The sequence below is a fragment of the Leptodactylus fuscus genome, chromosome 2 (genome assembly GCF_031893055.1).
Source record: "Leptodactylus fuscus isolate aLepFus1 chromosome 2, aLepFus1.hap2, whole genome shotgun sequence".
In the NCBI taxonomy this organism is placed as follows: Eukaryota; Metazoa; Chordata; class Amphibia; order Anura; family Leptodactylidae; genus Leptodactylus; species Leptodactylus fuscus.
In genome coordinates, this window is record NC_134266.1 from 82975104 (window position 1) to 82985674 (window position 10571).

Genomic DNA, 10571 nt, shown 5'->3' on the forward strand with positions numbered 1-10571 from the left:
GGGAGGGGGCAGCGAAGGAAGAAAAGCAGCATGGAGCAGCAGCGAGGCGAAGAAGGAAGGCACGGGGCACAGGACCAGCCATCTCTGGAGGTAAGTGGACACCAGGGGGGACTAAGTAGCCAGATGATTAAAAAAAAATCCTTTGGCTGCTTTAGTGATTCACTACACAGCGTGGATTCTAACAATTGTTAGGATTGCTTTTAAAATCCGATCTCCGATTAGTAAAAAAAATCCCATTGACTTGCATTGGGATCGGAATTGGGATCGAGATCGGGTTCGAATGAAAAATGATCGGAAATCGGATTTTAACCCCTTAGAGACACAGCCCAAAAGTGACTTAAGGACCAGGCCTCTTTTTTCAAATCTGACATGTGTCACTTTAAATGGCGATAACTTTGAGACGCTTTAACTTACACAAGTGATTCTGAGATTGTTTTTTCGTAACACATTGTACTTCATGTCAGTAGTAAATTTTCGTCAATATGTTTTGTCTTTAATTATGAAAAAATAGGAAATTTGGTGAAAATTTTGAAAAAAATGCAGTTTTCAAACTTTGAAATTGCAAGCCTTTCAAATAGAAAGTCATACTACCCGAATTTTTTCATAAATATAATTAACCATGTCTCTGATTTATGTAGCAATCAAATTTTAAGCACCCTTTCATTTTTTTCAGATATTATAAGGCTTACAAGTCAAGCAGTAATTTTCCAAATTTTCAAGAAAATTTCCAAAACACATTTTTCAAGGGACCAGTTCAGTTCTGAAGGGAACTTGAAAGGCCTCTCTAATAAAACCCCCCAAAAGTCACCCCATTCTAAAAACTGCACTCCTGAAAGAATCTAAAACAGCAATTAGAAAGTTTCTTAACCCTTTCAGCATTTCACAACAATTAAAACAAAATGGAAGTCAAATTTACATTTTTCAATTTCTGTCACTAATATATTCATTTAGCCCTAGAATTTACACATTTACTAAGGTTTAAAGGAGAAACTGCACCCCACATTTTGTTACACAATTTCTCCCGAACACGACAATACCCCATATGTGCTGGTACCCTAATGTACGGGCACACGGTCGCTCTCAGAACAGATGGAGCACTAATTGGATTTTGTCTTCACATTGGTAGATGCTATATTTTCTTTATTTTTCTGCTGACGTGGCCATATAAGGGCTTGTTGTTTGCGGGATACGATGTATTTTGTAATGACACCATCTTGGGGTGCCTAAAACTTACTGATTACATTTTATTAACTCTTTTTTTGCTGGATTTAAAAGAGAAAAAATCAATTCTGGTATTGAGTTTTACCTTTTACATTTTTCGCCATGCAGCGTACAGTATAAGTAACATGTGACCTTTATTCTGCGGGTCGGTACGGTTACGGCGATACCTCATTTATGTTATTTTTTTATGCGATACTAAGTCTGCAGAACAAAAACACATTTGGGGACATAAATCAGTGATTTTTGCATCGCCATCTTCTGAGAGGCGTAACATTTTTATTTTTCGCTTGACAGTGTTGGTTGAGGGCTTATTTTTTGCGGGACAACCTGTGCATTTTATTGGTACTATTTTGGGGTGCATATGACTTTTTGATCACTTTTTATAGCACATTTTGTAAGGTGAGATGGCGAAAAATCATTACTTCCGGCGGGTTTTTTCCGTTATTTTTTACCGCCGTTCACTGTGTACATTAAATATTGTTTCAGTTTTGTTGTACAGGTTGTTACGGACGCGACAATACCAAATATGTATTGTTTTTATTAATTTTTTGTGTTTTTTTTACATAATTCATTTTTTATAGAAAAAAGGGATTTTTGGGACTTTATAACTTTATTAATTGTTTTCAAATACTTTATTTTTTTTTTACACTTTTTTTTTACTTGTTCTTGTGTCCCTATGGGACACATGGATCAGTGATGATTGCATCACTGATTCTCTACTGTAGACTGAGACACAGGCTGCAGTGACAGCCTGCACGTGTCTCACTCGAGAAACAGGAAGTGAGCTGTGCGGACGGCACAGACTCACTTCCAGAAGACGCCGGGAGCATCACCAGGTAAGTGAGTGCTCAGGGCTGTCTGGGGTCACTAACCAGACCCCAGACTACGTATTACAGAAAACGGCACCCCCCGATCTCGCCGCGGGGGGTGCCGGCGGGGGGGGGGGGGGGAGAGATCGCGGCACCCTTTGTTTGCGGTGGTCATGTTTGACCATCGCAATCAAAGGGTTAAAACCTCCGATCGGTAAAAGTACCGACCGGAGGTTATGGAAAAGGGTGATAGCTGTCAGTAACAGCCATCACCCAGTTCCGATTCCGCCCGCTCAGCTAGTGAGCGGGCGGAATCACCATGACGTACTATTACTTCATGGTGCGCGAAGTACCTCGCGTCCATGACGTAATAGTACGTCAAAGGTCGCTAAGGGGTTAAAATCAATCCTGAAAAGTCAGGATCGGCTCAACCCCTATTGGTGACCAAATAGTGACATGTTTCCATGGGCCCATTTTACGTATTAAAATCAGTAATTTATTTTATTTCCTTCATGCATGGTTTTATAGTCTTATATCTTCAATATTCCTTTTTTTAAAAAAAATGTTAGTGATCACATAAATATATTATAAGGATTATTGAGCAATAAGTAGAAAAGGATTTCATTGCTTCTCCATTTAACATATATTGTTTAACTTACTACTGTGTATACACAAGTAACTGTATATGTAGCCAAGCGTCTAAATTAGATTGGACAATAAAGCAGCTTGAAAAGGAGTTCCTGGCATCACCTTGTGGTGACAGGTGGTAATGCAGCTTGGAGAATATTAGGCACCTGCAATTCTCCTTAATATATTAATATGATTTTTGGGATATACTAAGCAGTTGATCATAAGTGTCTCTAATTTTACACTGATTTTCCAGGAGATAAATCATACAGCTGGCTACTCTCAACTCCAGTGAGTTGATGCTTCCATGTTACAAAGTAAAAAATATATTACGCTTACAAAAATGAAACGTGTTGCAAACACATAATCACAGCACAGTAATCAGGCATATGCCTGGCAAAGAGCTGTGCACCTGTGTATACATCACATGACCATGGACTGTACAGTGTATCATATGAACATGGACTGATCTAAAAAGAGATCTAAAAAAAACTATGAAGAATTGATACACAAAGTATACTGGAAAATTGTAGAATTTCTCATTACACAAACAATAACATTTGTTTTTTAATATTAGTCTGAATTTGGAAATTTGGAAAAACCCATTGTAGGTTAATTTAAAACGGCGGATTTTGGTCGGAATTTGAGATTGAATGCTGCCTCAGATTCTGCACCAAAAAATGGCTACCCGCAACTGGATGCTTGTGCAGTGCCGCTGCATTGTCGTGGAATTCCGCTCCAGATTAGGCCCAAATGAATGGGCCTAGTCTAGAGGGAGTGGCGCGCCGTGGTCTCCCGCGATTGATTCCGCCACAGAAGATAGGGCACGTCGCTTCTTTTTTGCGCAAGTGGAGCAAATCCACTCGCTGAAAAACGAAATTCCAGGCTCCAATTGAATTCAATGGGATGCTGTATTTTAATCTGGAATTTGATGTGGAATTCGCGCCAAATTCTGGACCAAAATTCCACCATGTGAACTTAGCCTTAAAAGATAGTGTAAAACAGTAGTTTTCAACCACTCACCCCCTAGTGAGAAAATATCCCAACCAAGTACCCCCAAAGTAGTGATCACTTAAAACTGTTAAAATAAGGCTTCGTTTGGAGTCTTCATTAACAATTATGCATTGTTCCCCTCAGTGCCCCCACATGTAGTATAATTGTCCCCTCAGTGCCCCCAACATGTTTTATATTGGTCCTCACAGTTTGATGCCCCACTTTTAAAATAATGGCCTCCACATGTAAAATAATAAACCCTACAGTGCCATAGCGGCTCCCATACAGTATAATGTTCCATAGTGGCCCCTTCATACTGTAAAATGTACCATAGTGGTTTCTAAACAGTACAATGCCCCATAGTAGCTCCATATCATCATTACGCCATGTGACCTATATGACCACTGATGCCCAAACACAGATAGTTATCCACTCCATTGTGTTTGTGGTATCCTGGCAGTTTTCATCCAACTAACCAAAAAAAGGAAGAAGGGTGACAATGAGGGGACATTGTCAGGGTCAATGAAAAATATCTAAACAGCAATGTAGCACCGAGTGACCGTCTGTTGTCAACTCAGATGGTTTTCCAGAGTGTATGACAACATAGATGGTACAGGAAACGGAGATGGTACAGCAGCAGGAGTTCCCAGCCATCCACACAGGATATTGATGTTATTGAAATAAAATTGCCTGTATAACCAAAAAGTTTCGGTATCTTCCCATCTTTGGTCGTTCCTCTAATGAAAAATATCTCAGCAGATGCCACATGACTACTAGAGAATGGGTTTCAAAAACATCTTTATTCTAAGGAAATCAAAAAGCACTAAAAGTGTGAGAAGGGTCACCTGGTCACTAAGTATTATTAGATTAGAATTGCATCAGTTATTTTATAATTTTTATAATTAAAATTATAATTTTATAATTAAAATGGCAACAGTTTGTATATATATTGGGTAACCAAAAAAACCTCTTAGCACCAAATTCAGCGCCATTTTCTTCCATGTGAATGGACCCTAACAAACAGAGATTTTTTTTCAGATTAATAGGCCGTATCTGACTGCTTATTAGCTGAGGCTCACAGCCTGAGCGCACAGGCTGCAATATTATGAGTAGCAATATATATGAGCAGCAACAATAAATGCTTAAGAAGCAAATATTTTTTTCAGATTAACACTCTATGATACTCTGTATTGGCAAGAAGAGTAGAAAAATTAAATAACTTTTTTAAAAATTGGCACAGGCTGTTGGGTAAAATGGGTATATTGGGTGAACAAAAAAACTGTTAAATATCAGATTTTTTTTTTTTTTTAGATTTCTGCAGGCGAAATCCGAGCTTTGCTGTTAGAACAGCAGTTTGTATGTATTTAATGAAAAATAAATAAATTCTTGATGAAAAGATCCCTTAAAAGATTTTTTGGGACTGACTGTCAGTAAAAAGTATCTGCATATAGCAGCACAGTTATACTTCCTCGCTCCTATCTATGATTTCTATAACTAATATGCCTGTAATTCCTTAAATCTGACTAAATTCTCCTATTCATAACTATTGCTTGAAATTAAGTAAGCTTTTCAGAACTGAATACCCTGTATGATGCAGTGAGAAGAATCATAGGCCCTTCCCTATCTCTCCACCACTAGGCCCTGTTCACATGGGGCACAGGATGTCGTATTTTGGTACTGATTTTGACGCGGGAAGCCGCGTCAGAATAGGCTTCCCGCTCCGGAGTAGGCCCAAATGAATGGGCCTAGTCCGGAGGGTGCGCTTGTAAGGCGGACACCACAGCTGAATCAGCCGCGGAATCCGCCTGAAGAAAGGACAGCTCGTTTCTTTTTTCCGTGAGCGGGAACATACCGCTCAAGGAAAAAAGGAAGCTAGCGGTCTGCATAGACCTATTGTGGGGGGTGGATTCTGACATGGATTCAGCGCCAAAATCCTCCCCTCTTTCCCCATGTGAACGAGCCCTTACTGTAATATCTTGTGTTCAATCCCACACAACTTTATGTAGTGTATGTGACATCAGCACAGTTAGCTGTCCACCTACAACTGTCTATTGGCTCATAGGCTGCCAGCTGGTATCAGGTGGTGCTAGAACATCACATAGTAACTCATACACACGTATATCTTTTGTATTTTCTGCTCAATACATATGGAGGAGGCCTATTTAGTTCATCTGAGACATTGGCAAATTGCAAAATTCAGACTGAACCTGGTTCATGATAAATCGGTTCGCCCATCTCTTCTATTTGGACAGCAGGAGCTGCTACATGGATAGCGGTGACGTCAAGATCTGAGAAAAGTTAATTTAGTGTGCACAACTCACAAATAGTACACAAATCTTTCATCCAACCCCAAAATTACAGGTTTTTCCAGGTCCTATTGGAAAGGTCATCAGAATCTGATTGGTGGGGATCCAACATTCAGATGCTGCACCAATCAGATGATCCATCTGTCTGAAGAGAAATTCAGTAGAACTTTGATCTGTAAAATGTCATTAAACTTTTAATTAAACTGGAAGAAGGCTGGGAAGTATCTTGTGTTGGAGCTAGTGTCATCCCAGGATGGACCTGTTTATATGCAACTAAGTAAATCAATTTTCTTTGGTGTCCTTAATTTTTACTTCTGTATTACATTAGAGTTATAGGCCATGGTGCATATTATCACAGTTATTACTAGAAATGAGCAAGTAGTATTCGATCCAGTAGGTATTTGATCCAATACTATGGTATTCGAAATATTCGTACTCGATCAAATACTACTAGCTATTCACAGTAAATATTCAATTCAGAACCACATTGATTGGCCGAATGCTATACAGTGTATAGCATTCGGCAAATCAAGGTTCTGCAGCAGGCTCGTCCTTGTTAGTCAGGAGAGCTGGCAGGTTGCTGTTACGAGGGAGCTTACTTTTTTGTCATAGGAATGCACTGACCAGCATTGATTGGCCAGTATACATACAGCATTTGGCCAATCAACGCTGGTTCTGCCGGAGGCTCATCTGTGAAGAGGCAGAATCTAAGATCGGACCACAGCAGTCTCCATTGTTGTCCGATCTTAGACACCGCCTCCTCACAGACGAGCCTCTGGAAGAACCAGCGTTGATTGGCCAAATGCTGTACACTGGCCAATCAACGTTGGTCATGCATTCCTATGAGGAAAAGTAAGTTCCCTCGTAACCGCAAGCTGCTAGCTCTCCCAACTAGCAAAGACGATCCTGCGGAAAATCAATGCTGGTTCTGCAGCAGGCTCGTCCTTGCTAGAGCAGGAGAGCTAACAGCTTGCTGTTACGAAGGAGCTGACTTTTTCCTCATAGGAATGCATTGACCGGTGTTGATTGGCCAGTGTACAGCATTCGGCCAATCAACGCTGGTTCTGCCGGAGGCTCGTCTGTGAGGAGGCGGAGTCTAAGATTGGACCACAATGGAGACTAGCAAGGACAAGCCTGCTGCAGAACCAGTGTTGATTTGCCTCAGGCTCGTCTTTGCTAGTCGGGAGAGCTGGCAGCTTGCGGTTACAAGGGAGCTTACTTTTTATCAGCGCAACTGCAAGCGCTGTGCAGTTAAAGCGCACTGACCCCATAGACTATAACGGGTCCGTGCGCTTTATCTGCGCAGCGCTCCTCCTAAACACTCTTCCTGCTACTCGTGGACTTGGTTACTCTCCTTAGTCGAATAGTGGTTTCCCCTGAAACGAGCATTTTTTCCATAGACTATAATGGGATTCGATATTTGATCGAGTAGTCGAATATTGAGGCTCTACTCGAAACGATTATCGAATCTCAAATATTTCACTGTTCGCTCATCTCTAGTTATTACCCTTATGTAATAGATTTTGTGTGCTATTTTATTATGTTTTGTAGTGCAGGTGCATGTGTTAAGGGATTGTTGCAGGTCACAAAAAAGAATTGTGTTGTTGGTTTTTCAAGGAATTATTCAGGTCACAAGCTTGTAAGATGAACCTTCAGGTCACCACACAGATGAGATCTTGTTTTGTGTACTCTGATTCAATATGATATAACACCTGTCAGTGATATCATCTTATTGTGACAGATGAGTGTAATGTGAGGCATATCATATGAACATCCTAAATGCTGTCTGTATACTATTACATACTAAGTAACTATCCACAAATACAGAAAAACAATAACCAGGGTAACTATCAGCTGTGATATGTATATTAGCAATAAATGGTAGTGATTTTCTCCATATTTAGCTATTTCTCAACTATATAATATATAATAGATGCGCTACTACGTAACTAGCCCTGGCTCTCTGTATCATATTTAGCTGTGTCTGGTAAAACAAGACGACCGTATATACTCGAGTTCCAGCATAGTTTTTGTGCTGAAAAAGCCCCCCTCGGCTTATGCTTAAGTCAAGCAAAAAAAAACTATTTTATTTTTTTTTGGAGGGGGGTCTATGACAAGCCGCAATAGTAATGTATAGAATCTCCCATAAAATAGTGGGAAAAAAAGAAGCTTTAAAAAAAAAAAAAAAAAGTAAATAAAAGTTCTAAATCACTCCTTTCCCTAGATTACATATAAAAGTAGAAAATGACTGTGAAACACAAACACATTAAGTATCTCTGTGTCTGAAAGTGCCCGGTCTACTGAATATAGGGTATCTGCAGTGCTCCTGTTCAGTCGGGAAGGGGTTAATAGGAGCCCTGCAGATACTCTATATTCAGCCAGGCTGAATTCCAAGTGGGGGAGAAAAACCTCAGTTATCAAGCTCAGGGGAGGGGCAGACAGTCAACGAAAACACCCCCCTCCCCTTCCCCAGCAACTACTGCACCCAAAAACTCCGACCATTTTAATTTTTGAAATTTTCCAGTAGCTGCTGCATTTCCCCCCTAGGCTTATACTCGAGTCAAAAAATTTTCCCAGTTTTTTGTGGTAAAATTAGGGGCCTCGGCTTATATTCGGGTCGGCTTATACTCGAGTATATACGGTATATTGTACTGTATATACTGCTTTCTGATTGACCCTCTCGGAACTGTCAGTATCATACAATAATCCAACAGAGAGGAGAGTTATAAAAGGTATATTTGGCTATTCTCTATGGGTAGTATTAGGTTGTGATGGACATACTGATTTCAGCTGTCTTTCTCATCATTTATCAGGGATATTTGTGGCACAAAGCCATCTACAGATCCTTATGGACCAGTGGCTTAGTGTCCCGAATAGCCTACTCCTAACTTTCCATAGCTGCTACTACAAAACTAAACCTTTATGGTTACCTACAGATAAATCTAATGACTGACTGGACTCATCTCTAGTGTCCTGACGTCTGTGCAGAGCCTCGCTGGAGCAGGGAAAGTACATCTCAGTTTCCACCATGGACAGCATTAGCATATGACTACTTCGAACATTAAACAACCATAAGAAACAGTGGGAGCTTAAAAGTAGTCTGTCCACATGAAAATGAGTAGCCAGCTAATGACAGCACCTTATAGGGTGGCTTCTACGCCTTCCAAAGAGGTCTTTCTAATTCTACAGTGCAAATCCATTTTCATGAAAACCAGCATTATAGTCTTATGCAAATTAGCTGAAAAAGGCGTTAGAGGTGAGTCCTCTCCTGCTCTTCTCTTAAGTTACATAGTACATGAGTTTGGATGAAGACATCAGTCCATCTAGTTATAACCCTACAATCCCTACAGTGTTGATCCAGAGAAAGGCAAAAAATCCTATGAGGCTCATGCCAATTGTGCCATTTCAGAGGAAAAAAATTCCTTTACTTTTTCACATTTTGTCACCTTATAACCACATACTTAAATGTATTTTATCGCTATTTTAAGTGATAGGCCAACCCAAAGTAGCAGATAATTGTGAAGTGGTAGGAAAATCCACTTAAAAATTTTAATCAAATAAAAATCTGAAAAGTGTGAGTGCAAAAGTATTCAGCCCCCTATATTAATACTTGGTAGGGCCACCATCCACTGCAATTACAGCTGCAGGTCTTTGTACATCTAGAGACTGAGATTTTTGCCCATTCTTATTTGCAAAATCGCTCAAGCTCAGACAGATTGTATGCAGATTGTCTGTGAACAGCAGCTTTCAGGTCCTGCTACAGGTGCTCAATGGGATTTAGGTCTGGACAAGAGGTGTAACTACTGCAGTAGCAGCTGCCACAGGGCCCGGGACATTAGGGGGCCTTCTGATATTTTTTTTTTTTTGTAATAGGCTGTTACCTACTGGAGTAAGTCCTGCAGGTAATGGACCCTATTTACTTACCTATCCTCACTTCTGCTCACGGCAGCAAGAGATTCCACTTCTACGTAAGCTGTGATCAGGAGAGGGAGTTGTTAAGAGAGGCCGCAGGTCCGCGAACCCAATAAACACCACTATCATCATAACCCTGCCCGTATAGGGGGGATGAGAAATTATTAGGGTTGAGCGATCAGGAAAGATCGGATTCCGATCGGCAATCGAGCAAATTTCACGATTGCGATCGGGATCAGCTGGAAAATGATCGGAAATCGGATTTTAAAATTTATCCTGAAATCTCAAGATCAGCTCAACCTTAGAAATTATATTATTATGTAACGCCTTATTTAATTTGCATGCATTAAATTGGTTGGTGCAATTTCTTTAACCTCTGGACCTGTAAATATAGCCATGTAGAATGTATGAACTCACATCTTACAGTTTTTTGGAAAAGTACATTTTGTTTGTAGAAAGGGATTGGCAATTTTTGCTTGTAACCTCTGTTTGCTTCAGTTGTATGAAGGTTGCTGATGATTTCATTATAGATAAATTGTGTATACCTTGATCTATTATTTTATATGTTTTTTTGTGTGTGAATGTAAGATTGAATATGAGTTTTCGGTGCATATAAATGTTTTCAGGTTAACATGGCTATTGATTAGAGATGATATATTCAAAACTAAAGTTTCAATTACCTCGTTCCCATAGGAATGCATGG